We start from the raw sequence: 14,167 nt of genomic DNA, 5'->3' as shown, positions 1-14,167 counted from the left end.
TATATCAGAGTTTGTAGGATTTGTTATCACGTTCTACGGTGGAGATATTTTCACCACAGTGTTTATTTAAACTGACATTTCTGCCATTTAGGGAAAGGGACTACAGTAGACAGCCATTCTTTCCCAGTATTTCAGCGTCCACGAGGGTGTCGATCTTTGGTTGCAAACTGGCAAACATGGACGTCTTCACTTTTATCTCCAATCGTAGAAACTCTCTTTCATAGCCCACGCTGTTCTTCTTCGACCCACAACGCTCATCTTATAACAATACAAGATTAGTAAAAGCAAGGAATTTCATAAAAAAATTAAGTACATGTACTTTTAACTGTTTAGAATTTCAATCAGAAAGATCCAGGTTATACTATAATGGATTTTTCAGAGAGAGAGAGAGAGAGAGAGAGAGAGAGAGAGAGAGAGAGAGAGATCAAAACATTATACTTTCAGTCACACAAGCATACACAGAAATACTGACCCACCGCTGGGACGTTAAGTCCCGAAGCTAAAATCAAGATCCGTTCATTCTGGGGTACATGCGCATTAGGACAGCGTGACAGAGGTTGGCACCTGACATGATGTTAAACATCAGAAACATAAAATATAGTCTCCTAATGCAAATGCAGATAGATAAATATCAGTATAACAATAATAATGATTTTAAATTAAGCGTTCACGCTATAAAACATAGTGCATAATAACAATAATAATGATTGAAAAAGAAACCCACAAAATTACTGTGTATAACGTGTTTGCTATTAAATATTTACATTTTGTTTTACTCAACACTCGAGTACTTTCAGGCCCTATCTGTGGAACTGCTTGGCCTTGACCCTGGCTGACAACCTACTACACATCTCTTGAAAAAGGGCCACAGATATGGCCTGAAAGTACTCGAGTGTTGAGTAAAATACAATTTAATACTTTTAAGTAAATACATTATACACAGTAATTTTGTGGGTTTCCTTTTCAATCTTCAGAAGAAAACTGAAAGATGTTTTTGTTTGGTTAATAACAATGATGCCGTTGTTACTAATACTAGTTTGTAATGGAAACACAGAAGGTTTTGGGTTATTGGTGCTTATGGTTGGCTTCAACAGTTTTGCCTCGTGTAACAGACTTCTGAAAATGACAACATGACACTCTTTTTACATTTGCACATGCAGAAAAAAATTTCGATAATAATCACATAACCGGCAGCAGTCAAAATAATAGCGGCGAGACGATAATAACAATCATTATACGAACAGTTGTTAAATTTAATAATGATCTATGAACAATAACATCCTTGCATGATACCAAATCCCGCTAACATTTAAGTCTGCCCCTGGGCCATCAAGGCTCCTCCACGTTAAAGGTTAACAGGTCATTTTCAATAGGTCATTTGCTCTGGATGCATGACTGGGTCGGGCGAAGTCGTCAAGATAAACCTGGAGGAAGCGATTAGACCCATCTACTTAATAACCTTTCAGCACTTTTTCACTGCGTGCCTTTCCACCTATGTGGTTTGCAACAAGTCTCGTCAGGATGAAATTATCACACAAACATCATGTTCAAAGTTGTAACCTTTGCTGGGAAAGGAGAATACTACGTACAAGCCCAAGGGTACCACTGCAGTGTTGCCAAGTCTGCTTACCATCTCGTTCCATCATAGGGTAATATATCCCTACGTCGAGTGTGAAGTCCCTGCGTTTAATTATAAAGTTTTTTAAGCGACAAATTAACAATAAAACAAGGAATGGAGGAATTATGATAAAGGAAGTGCACAAAAAACCGTAATATATTGACTCACAAAAGGAAATTTCAAAGTCCCTACGTTTTACACCAGCAAAGTCACAATAAAACAAGGAATGAGGGAATTGTGGATTAAGGAATTGCACGAAACAGTAATACACACACACACAACACACACACACACACACACACACACACACACACACACACATATATATATATATATATATATATATATATATATATATATATATATATTTATGTATGTATATAGACAAGAGATCATATGAGCAAGACTTTTTCAAAAATTCAGTCAAATGTCCCTACGCGTAGGGGCAAGTGTCCCTACACTAGGCAACGCTGGACACCAGTAGGGAAAACAACGTAGTACAGAAAAGTAAATCAGGAAATAAAGAATGAATTAAGAAAGAGAAGTAACAAAGAAAACAACTGAGATAAAAAAAGGTAAAATAGATAAGGCATTCAATATACAAACTGAAGAGACATTTTGATTACCTCACACAGCATATATAAGACGCATGAGTGAGATACAGTAGTTGTCATTCTCTCGCTCTCTCTCTCTCTCTCTCTTCCTCTGTCAAGCCATGATAGATATCAATATTATATATACATATATATATGATATATATCGTATTATATATATAGATATTATATAGAAGATATATAATATATATATATTTAAATAGATTATTAATATCTTTATATAATTATAATTAACATCGATATATGTATATATATGTGTATTTTATATTTTATTATATATTAATATATATTATAACTATTATATATAATATATATATATATCTATATAATATATATATTATCCACTTGTCATTTTGTTGAACTCATTTCAGTCTTAGAAAGTGTTCGACAATGCACAAATGGATAATCCTCAATTTCCTGTCCATAATTGTCACAGTGGGGAGATATAAAGACGAGATTATCAGTAATATGCCAACAAAAGGAGAGAGGCTGATACACCTAAGGCGAGGGGAAAGAGAGAGAGAGAGAGAGAGAGAGAGAGAGAGAGAGAGAGAGCCAGGATGGGAAAAAATGCAAACATGAAAAAAATGCACCCCACTGAGGGGCTGCCTCATTCCCTCAATGATTATTTTGAAATTGAGATGAGGGTTTCGTCCGTCAGCAGGTTCTTTATCTGGTCCTTTAATGTTGGGAACTTGGGAGGAGGAGGAGGAGGAGGAGGAGGAGGAGGAGGAGGAGGAAAAGGAGGAGGAGTAAGACGGAGGTATGGTAAGAGAGTGAAGGGGCAACACGCAGATAAGTCTGCATGGAACTCCAGACTGCTAAAAAACATCATGAAAAGTTGATTTTCTATTCAACTCTTAACAATTCTGAATTGAATGAATTGAATACCAGTTCTGTGACTAGCAAATTGTCAAGTCAGCCACGACCCAGTAAACAGAGCACTGGGTACTCAAGAAATCATAACAAATTGCCTGTGTGGCCTTGAACTTGACCACATAGCTATGGGTCAGGGTTCAAATGTGCCTCAACCCAAGCAAAAACAAATACTAAATTACATACGATGTTTTGGACTGACAGACGGACAGAAAACGATGCGATAGAGCGATTACTGTATAAATCATCAACATTTGGTGGAACCGGACAACAATGTAAATAATGCCTCTCAGAGAGAGAGAGAGAGAGAGAGAGAGAGAGAGAGAAAGTGTTTTAGGACACAGGTCAAGTACTGGGACCCACAGAGAGAGAGAGAGAGAGAGAGACAGAGACAGAGAGAGAGAGAGAGCCGCAGCAAATTATCCATAACTCTAGTGCAGTGTGTGTAATTGATCAAATGACACGAGAAAGAGAGAGAGAGAGAGAGAGAGAGAGAGAGAGAGAGAGACGTTCTGCCAAAAGGTCGTTCGGGACGACGCACGTGACCTGAAAGTCACGTGCGCTGACATGCCTTTGGAATTCTTACGGGGCACGTGAGTACGAGTGTCTAAAATTTCACTCTATTATTGTTGTTTTCAAGATTTTCATGACCTTAAGACGTCAATATTTCTTTCGCTGTCTGAGCTATCTAATCCTGAAATGATAATGATGAGAATAGAAAGGAAATATTCTTTTCGAGATTCATGCAAGACAGCTGTTTCGTAACTACCTAAGCTACTAAAATTACATGCTGGGTAGGAACGACAGCATATAATTAGATTTTGGGCTCTCTTTTTCTTTTTCTCACATTCTCACACGCGCAAGCTAGCACACACACAAGTGTATATATGTGCACATAAAAATAAATTACATATATACACACACACACCCATATATATATATATATATATATTATATATATATATATATATATATATATATATATATTATATATATATACATACACCATTCGTATTTTTGCGCTTTTCTGAGGGAGTGACGCCACACCTGAAAGACCTTAATAATAAGTTTGCTGGGTTCACTGGATTTTCTTCGCTCTAGGGGAGTCGAGTACCCATATAAAGCTCGTCGGATTAGTGGGAAGCAAACCGGATTTACTTCCAGCAATCGTCAGACGCACACGGAGACTCCTGAGTCATCCGTAGCACAAGTTGGAATCGGAATCGTACCTCGTGAGAGGCTAGTTTATTGGACGCCCCCTACCCTCTTCCTGTGAGAGGCGTAGCAGCAGTAAGAGATACATATACAGGACCCAAAAGGAATAACTCCTGTCACAAGTAGTAACTTTAATATTGAAGTAAGTACAGTTCGAACTAAGCGTATATAGTATATATATCACATTTACACTTATATATAAAAAAGTAGTCAAAAGAAAAGTAGTGATACTCTCTCCTAAAGGAACACTCGTCTGAGGCTATAATAGTAATAACAAGAGCATAACACATACTGAAAAAAATAATAACAATGATAATAATAGTGTTAAAAACCGATACACATAGCAGGCACTAATAATTACAATGTTCATAGCCTTTGCTACATTAACTGTAACAGTGGAATCTACACAAGATCACAGATGCAAAAGAAATAGACAAGGACTAAAAAAGGATAACCGTGTCACCAGTTTTGACTTAAATAAGCATTGTCATAATTACATAATAATAATATTCCTAATTTGTCACTTTTCTGGGCACCATCAAAAATTTATTTGGGCATTGCAAAATTTTAAAAGATTTTATGTCACTGATGGGCCCTCATGCAAGTACATGTATTACTTGGTCTGACAAAGTTGTGAGATAGTCATCCGTATACTCCTGTACATTATGGCATGTCATGACATAGTGATGGTGTGTATATCCATCAGTTTCACTCCATATTCTACAGTCACTTGTGCTGCCCTCTTTGTTTCCAATGACATCCCATGGGTAGCTGTATTCTAATCTTAATCTAGCATTTTTATGTCTACTAAACCCCTTTTATTCATATGTGTATGTAGTGTACACTGCTACCTTGTTTTAGAACTGAACTGATCTGTGTGACTCCCTCTCTATCTGCCGCTGTATGCTATAGTTTCCAATATCTGAAGACTACCGACCCCTGTTTTTATCTGCTCTATTGATAACCTAAGGTTGTAATCAATGGTGTCCTTTACAGCAGCCTCTTTAACCAGCTCATTTGACCTTTCATTACCCCGGATTCCCAATATGTGTGGGAAGAACCCACATGAAGTAGACCTTTATGCCCCTTACTGTCAGTTTCTTGATTTTCCTTTTAACTTCGTTGACAAAATTTTCATATACTGAGACCTTGCTAGTTTTTAAGGACAGTAGGGCAGGCATACTGTCAGTAATAATTAAGGAATCATTACCCCTCCGACTGATCTGTGTCAAGGCCAACAGTAAGGACATCAGTTCAGTCTGTGTGGATGAAACCCAGCTTATATCCTGACCTTTATGTCTACTTCTGACTTAAAGGTACTACCACTATTCATTAAAATTAGCGGGGCACCATCACGTCCCGTGTCTGTGATCACTGATCCATTACTAATGCTGCTTGATAATGCAGTCTCATTTCAAAAGTAGACAAGTCTGCCTTTAATGGACATACACTCCAATACAGGAAGTGGTTGCCCAAACGTGTTTGTTAACAGACCAAAATCTACATTGCATTGCTGAATATCTTTTAGCTGTTACTGCAGTCCAGTTGTTCCATGCTATTTGCTCCAATCCAATAACATTCAGTAGTTCTGTCTTTGGAAGAGAGTCTCTGTCGTCTCTCAGAGCTTCATTACCAATAACGGTGTTGATCTCTCGAATTCTTTCTGCTGTCGATGCCAATCCTAACTCTATCCCCATATTCAATACCCCTTGCAGTTACTGGGCAGCCCAAGATAATTCTCATTGCTTCATTTTGAATGGTTTCAAGCTTTGCCAGTTTTTGATTATGAAAGGCAGACAAGAGCAGAAGCAGCATACCTTTATGTCAACTCTGTCTGTAGTGATCTTACCAGTGTCCTGGCTGCGGCCGAATGGTCTTAGCGTTAACCTGTATATTCCAAGATGCATTTGGGACACTTTAAATGGTAAACAATCGAGAGACACAGCTTCTTGGAAATTCCTTTTACTAAGGGAAGTATCTAAAGTCAACAGTATGAAAACATTGCATAAATACTTATTAAGTAACTTTACATACATACATACATACTTATGTATATATATATATATATATGTATATATATATATATATATATATATATATATATATATATATACATTGTATAAAAGCTTGTCAAATAACTATATATATATATATATATATATATATATATATATACACATATATATATTATTAATAATATATATATATTATATATATATATTAATATTATATATATATATATATATATATATAATAATTATATTATACATATATATTATTAATATATATAATATGTTATATATCTATTATGTTATATAATATAATATATAATAGTATAAGTATATATATTATATATAATTATATATATATAATATTATATATATACAGGTTGACTACATCAGCAATGTTACATGACTCTTAAGTTTATAGCAGACTCTTAACCCTAATTATAGAGAGACAAGCAGACAGAGCAAAAATACAGACAGACTACATATTATGGAAGGTTTCATTCACAGGTGAGTTTTTCCTTCTTCGAGGTCCTCCTTTCTGTGGATTACGCCGTTGTTGTAATTGTTAGCTTCAACTAGAAGACAATGCCACGTCCCTAGCTGGTTTAGGAGCGAAAAAGAAATCAAGAGGTAAAAATGCACCGAAGTTTCTTCGGCGCAATCGCGTTTTCTATACAGCGTATAATGCTGTATGAAACATCTCAGCTACGACCGCACAGCGCTCAGTTGCTCCCTAGTTGCGGTCAAGTGAAGGTAAGTCGGCGACGCCTCCGGAACTGGACTCTTAGAGCAGGAGCCAGCAGGGGTCAGGGTAGCTGAAAAGTGAAAGAATTTTTTTTTTTTGTTACATTGGCTGTAGGACCTATAAGAATTACCTGGAAAAATTGTCTGGGTCAGCTCAGAATCCAAACATGCGAAGCCTACACCAAAATGAGCCTTATGATTCAAACTATCAAGAATTGCCAATGCCAGACATTTTTGGTGGGGGTTACCCGCTGCCAGAGTTACCTAAATGATGCATAGAAAATGGCCTAGATTAGCTGGAGGGCGAAAGAAATGAAACTAATTAGAAAATGTCCAGCATAGTCCCAGGTATCTTGAATTGGCAAGGTGGGGTACCCCCACCAGACACACCCAAAAGACCACACCCTGCATCTAACCTAGATCAGCTGAAAAGTGAAAGAATTGATACCTACTTCAAAATGTTAAGCAGATGCACAGACATCATGAATTGGCATTGCCAGACATTTTCATTGGTGGGGTACCCCTGCCAGACACGCATTAAGGACCACACCCTATAGCTGATCTAGATCAGCCGAAAAGTGAAGGAACTGACACTGATTCCAAATTGTTTAGCAGACCTCCATGCATTAGAAATTGGCACTGCCAGACATTTTTATCAGCGAAATACCCCCGCCAGACATACTATGGCTGATCTTGCTGTATGGTCATTGATATTTAACAGAAATTGAAAACCTAAACAAGCTTTCTTTCAGATAATACAGACAATTCATTTGGGTCAGACTCGCACAAAGCACTAAACCCTATGGCTGATCTAGATAAACCAAAATGTGAAAGATTTTAAACTTTAAAATGCCCTCCATCTTATCTGATGTCATAATTTCTGTCGTACCAGACATTTCCATAGAGTACCACGGACTCTAGACCAATGATCCATGCTGAATTTACGAAACCAACTTCAAAGTGACTTCCAAAAACAAAGGTATCAAAAACTGAAACAAAGATATGCTTTTACATGATTTAATATCAGTTCATCAAATTCTCCACACCCCGAAGGAGGCTAGGGCCAGACTACCTACAGAATAAAGACCCTTATTTTTGTTTGGTTTAGAACAGCTACAGGCCTGGGATGACTAATCTGTGACATGTACTTCACCCCCCAAAAAATAATAAAGTATAATAACTGGCATAAATAAAACAAGTAAGGGTATCTTTTGCTATCAAATGAACATGAAATCCCTGCAATGTATGATTACATCAAACAACTATATTCATATCTAAACCAAATTTTGGCGCAGTCTCTTGATCAGAATCTCCCTATGTGTAGAGAGCTAGAATGAGGGGTCAAGAAGAACAAGGAATGACTACTGAGTTATCGTAAGTTATATTACGTAGTCTACAAAAGAACAATACAGGCTGGGAAACTATGAACTTTGGATATTTGCCTTAGTAGTCTTACTGTGAGAAAGAATACGAATCAACTAACCATTTATTATCTACTGATCCTCTGCCGCTTGCAGCAGACTGCTATGGATTGTTGCAGTATCAATAATTTAATGCATAAGGTCGAGACTGCAACTTTGGGCTCAGCCCTACTCTTATCAGCCCTTGGGGGACTGACAAAAGGGCGCACATAAAGTCTCCTGGCAGGAGTTTATACATGAACTAAGTCTTCGCTGATTTTGTCAAGGCGCATCCTGGACGCTTTTACCCAAGCTGTCCCGTTGCTTGGCTGAAGCTGTTGGGACGGGGGAGGGGGTAGGGGGTTGGAGAAGAGACTCAATGTGGACCTCTAGATTCTCACCAACCAACGCAGACGATGTATCAGTAGTGAGTGGGAAGGAATGTATTATCGGCGTGGGAATTTCTGTGACTGGTCTGATAAATGCCAACCATAATTTATGTGTTGCAAAGTTTATCTCTTCAGGAAAATACTTGTAGTAATGGCAGCAAAGCTGAATTTTTCAAGGAATTCATATGCTATTTGTATAAAAATGTACACAAAAAGTTTCAATGAATTTGAGCAATAAAGCCAATTGAAATCACATGAAATTTGACGCTTACGGTTTACAGCACAAAACCATAAACATTATCACTAATAACCCACTTACTCAGTCACGCAAAGGTTATAATGAACAATGTCGACATTGTTCGTCTTGATAATTAAAGTCGAAAATACTAGGTGATTAGGGGCGGGGGAATCGTAGGGCCAGGGGTGTATATTAGGGAGGAGAGAGGGAGGGGTTCGTGGAAAGGCAGAGAGAAAACACTAGTCATGTTATTAAATTTATTTGTCAGACCACACTCCTTGTTATTCGTGAAACTGACAGCTGACTTCGCGTGCGTTTATCCTAATGTTATTGTTAACTCACATCAATAAAACAATAATGATAACATCAAAATTAAAAATAAATATACAATAAAAATAAAAGGATTTATTATTATTATTATTATTCTCAGCTTGCCTGGCCATTCCGTCACTCCTGTCTGATGGACAGGAATGCTATCGAGATACTTTATGAAGAGATCGCTAACTGATTTGAAATGGAATAAATAATGCCGTCAAATGACCGATGCTATCCACGCAAAAAATAATCAATATGCTAACCTAACGTACTAACACCTAAAAATACACATATGTAAATACCTACAAATGAAGCCACAAATATCGTGTAACATCAAAATCACTACACTTCTGGAATAGCTTTTCGAGCTCTGGTCGGGGCACAAGCCTTATCTATTACAATGCAATGTAAGTTATTCCTAGGGTAGGGTGAATATTAAACGATATCTGTGGCGTGATATTTGTGATTACAAGTCACGCGTGTACTATAAGTGAAAAGAAAATCATGAGTACGTACCTATAAATACCACCCTTGTGACTTAAAAAGTACCTAAAATTGGGCAGGGGTCGTCATGTTTTTCCTATTTTTCATTTTACATTCAACCGCACGATGCCATCTACAAAGTATCTTTTTTCCATGGAAATGGATATAAAAAAAAAAGCTTTATGGAGCCAGGTTCCTTCATAATCCTTGGTAAATACCCGCTAGCTAAGTTCCGCAGAAAAGAATGGCCTTAAGCTTAAAAAAAGGAAAACAGCAAAGAAAAATAATGATAAACAGAACAGAGAGAGGAGATGAAAGAGCAGATAACCAAGCATAATCCGCCGCGAAAATGAGGAAAAGTAGGCCATGACAAAGGCAGAAAAAACAAAAAAAAATAGCGAAGGATAAACAAAACAAAGCCTCCCGATATGATACGCAAACAACAATGAAAAATGGAAAGGAAATTATGAAACCACACGACCGCAGACTACCCGCAATACAATCTCCTTGCAAAATGACAATCGCAAAACCGCATCTGTGTACGTCTAGGGGCACAGAAACCACACCAGGATATCGCATTTCGTTATTTTTTTCTTCTGTGCCTGACTTTCTGATAACGAATATCTGAAATGTGAACCACATCTGAAATCAAGAAGCGCCGTTACAAAACGAAAAGTTAATTACAACGATCTGGTTTTCATCTTTCACAGATGAAATGAAATTTGTTGTTTGGATATATTATATTATATATATATAATTATATATATATATATTATATATACATATATATATATATAATTGTAAAAGCCACAATGCCCCATTAATTTCTCGAATTCTTCTCGCTTTTTTGGATACGTTTGTCACTACAAAGCTTTAAGACCTAAGTGCAAGAAATATGAAGAAATTATGATGTCTAGCCGCGGGAAACAAACCCGCGATACCTTGATCACGACGAGATCACGTTACCGACCTGACAACGAGTAGGCTTTGTAGTAACAAGCGTATCCAAAAAAGCGAGAAGAATTCGAGAAATTAATGGGGTATTGTGGCTTTTACTTTAATTATATATACATATATGTATATATGTATATATATAATTGCGAGAAGTTAAGAGGGCATTGTGGCTATTACAATATCTATGTATGTATGTATCTACATCTCTCTCTCTCTCTCTCTCTCTCTCTCTCTCTCTCTCTCTATATATATATATATATATATATATATATATATATATATATATATATATATATATATGTGTGTGGGTGTGTGTGTGTGTGTGTGTGTGTGTGTGTGTGTGTGTGTGTGCATATGGACAGGTGGTTGATTTGTACAGGTGCTAGGCCATATGCATAAAAGAACATGGTGAGGTGAGAGAGAAATGCGAGTCACAGATTAGATCAGGCATGGAAGCTAGCAGGTGTGCGCAAGAGAAATAAAAGAGACTTGGAGCGCCTATGCGCACCATCGTGGTAATATGCGAAAGGCATGTTGCACCAACACTCTGTTATGGGAGTCAAGTGTTGCTGTTGAATGTGAATACCAGTAAGAAGACTGTAGCTCTTGAGATGAACTGTTTGCGTAGTGTATGTGATGTAAGGAGAACTGGAGGCTGAGAGATGCTGAGATACATAAAAGTGGTAAAAGGCTGTGAACGGTGTAATGAGGAATCCCGGTGTTTCGAGAGGGTCTGGCTGCGTGAAAAGAATGGACGCTGTTGAAAAGCGAGCATGTATAATTGGTCAGGGTCAAGGGCGAGAAGGAGAAGAAGATCTAGAAGTGCTGGATAGTGCAGGAGAGGTATAGGGAAGGAAGGACACTATTTTAAAGGAAGCTTCAGAAGTAAATGGCTCAGAATGTGTGTGAGTATGTGTGGATGTGTGGATGGTGTTCGATGTGTGGCTCATGAGCCCTTCGTAAAGGTCTGGGGAGCAAGTAATAATGCTTCTTTTTTGTGTACGGGAAGTTCATCCATTATCCAGAAGTTCAAGTATGAATATATAAGTGACCTTGTTTACATTAGATATAAACTCAATATATATAGATATATATCTGTGTGTGTGTGTGCGCATTGAAATAGGGAAGAGAAAAAAACCAAACCCTTTTGTCTATGCGGTCTCTCTCTCTCTCTCTGTGTCTCTCTCTCTTGTGGTAGGGCGTGTCACGTTCAACTCGATCCTTGAGTTATCAATAACTTTTTATTTCTCTGATCAGGAGAGAGAATCAGATCTTGCCAGATATATGACTTACTGGACATATTTCCCCCAGCAATCGTGAAAGGCAATAATAATAATAATAATAATAATATTTGTCCGAAAAATCAGTCATATTTTCAAGATTACGGAGAGAAAAGGAATGAATTCGAGATTGATTTTTAAGAGTCAATTTCGTTCTTGATATTGTCGGTGCGATACTTCAAAGAATAATTTTGTAAAGGACAACATACAAAATGGGTTTTGCTTCATTGCACCGTCATTGTTTCGTGACCTGCACTTCAGAAATTTTCTCGCTGTTTTCTCGGGTAGATTCCTTCTCTTTTTTGGCTTCGCAAAATTACTAATTCATTCTTCTCCACATTAACAACAAGATCATTACCCAGAACTGCTTCACTGTAAGCACTTTCATCGTAATTCAACAGTAACACTTCAATTCTATAAAAGAGAGTTGGCTGAACACTACCCTGATTCATTTTAACACACGCGCACACACACACACACACACACATACTAGCTGACTAACCTGGTGCTGCCCGGGAAAACTTGGAAGAATTTTCTTACATCCCTTATGGTTTGTTTTGTGGTGTAAAATATGTGTACTATCATTGAACATACCTTTTTCCCTATGAATAGGAGAGAGAGGCAGGAGAGAGGGGAGATGAGAGAGACGAGATATGGAGAGGCTAGACGGGGAAGGAGAGAGAGAGAGGAAAAAAGAGAAAAAATTGACTGGACTTGCTGGTGGCAAAACATTCTTGGTTTCTTCTAGTATGACTTGATTGATTTTAACCCCATTCCATAAAATAGAACTTTATAAAATTGAGAGGAGAGAGAGAAGGAGAGGAGGATAGACGGAGGTGATAGAGAGAGAGGAGAGGAGAGACGGAAGAGTTTTGGTGGAAGTAGTTGTGCCATGTTGAAAATGTTGCTGTGCGTGGTGGTGGTGTTACCAAACTACCCGATAATTAATTTAAGATCTCACTTAAAACGACTTTATAACGTCACGAGCAGTTGCTGCCATATATCTTGCACGTCGGGTTTAGTGGATGAGGAAGTCGTTCTAGGCTGCAGAAAGCGCATCTCTCTCTACTTACAGAAATGATCAACATAGGTTTTCAGTGTATTTTATCGAGGTAATTAACAAATACATTAATAATGATCATATATTATGTTTAAAATTCACATCAATTCTGATAAAAAATTTATATTACAGGGGATTAATTGTTACACACTAATCATACATCTGACAGCGTCTGGAAGACAACCTGGAACAATCAGGCAAAAAAATTACCATTAACCCGTAAACCACTTAAGGAAAACCTGATGGAATTGGTAAGAACGAAAATTCCATTCAATTTGCCTGTGTTTGATAGTCTGTCATTGGTCTACGGGTTTGATTTTGAGTTATAACCTTCTTGGGGTCGCATAGGGGACGGGTGGCAAATTTCATCTGGGTCTATCAAGCGGTTCGGATTTCTATAGCGGGCGAACATACAAACATTCACTTTATATATATATATATATATATATATATATATATATATATATATATATATATATATATATATATATATATACATACATATATATATATATATATATATATATCATACTATAGCTGACCATCCTGGCACTGACTGGGAAAACTTTGAAGGACAAAGACAAATTTTCCTACGTCTCCTTTGAATTGTTTTGATATGAAAAGCATGTGTACTATCATTGAAAATACTCTTCTTTCCTGTGATTCATAATTCTGTCTTGAATTCATTAAAGAAGATTCTCGCCTCGGGGAAAAGGTGACAATGTTACACAGACTTCCGCAACAAATTTCATGTGTACCGAAAGGTTAGTAGGTGAAGAGATTCACTCATGGAAATGAATAATGGGTGGAATGTTGTAGAGATTATAATGGAGACCCTTTGATAAATTACGTATACCCTCCATGAACAAAAGAATGTTGGGGGAGTGATCAAATCAAGTCATATTTAAATGAAAATATCCCACAGAAACTACTTTACCGTGAGTGAGAGCCTGTGCTATCGTTAGCCTTCCT

This window comes from Macrobrachium nipponense, chromosome 15, assembly GCF_015104395.2.
Source record: "Macrobrachium nipponense isolate FS-2020 chromosome 15, ASM1510439v2, whole genome shotgun sequence".
Classification (NCBI taxonomy): Eukaryota; Metazoa; Arthropoda; class Malacostraca; order Decapoda; family Palaemonidae; genus Macrobrachium; species Macrobrachium nipponense.
The sequence above is the reverse complement of the archived record's forward strand: the minus strand, read 5'-3'. Positions refer to the sequence as shown.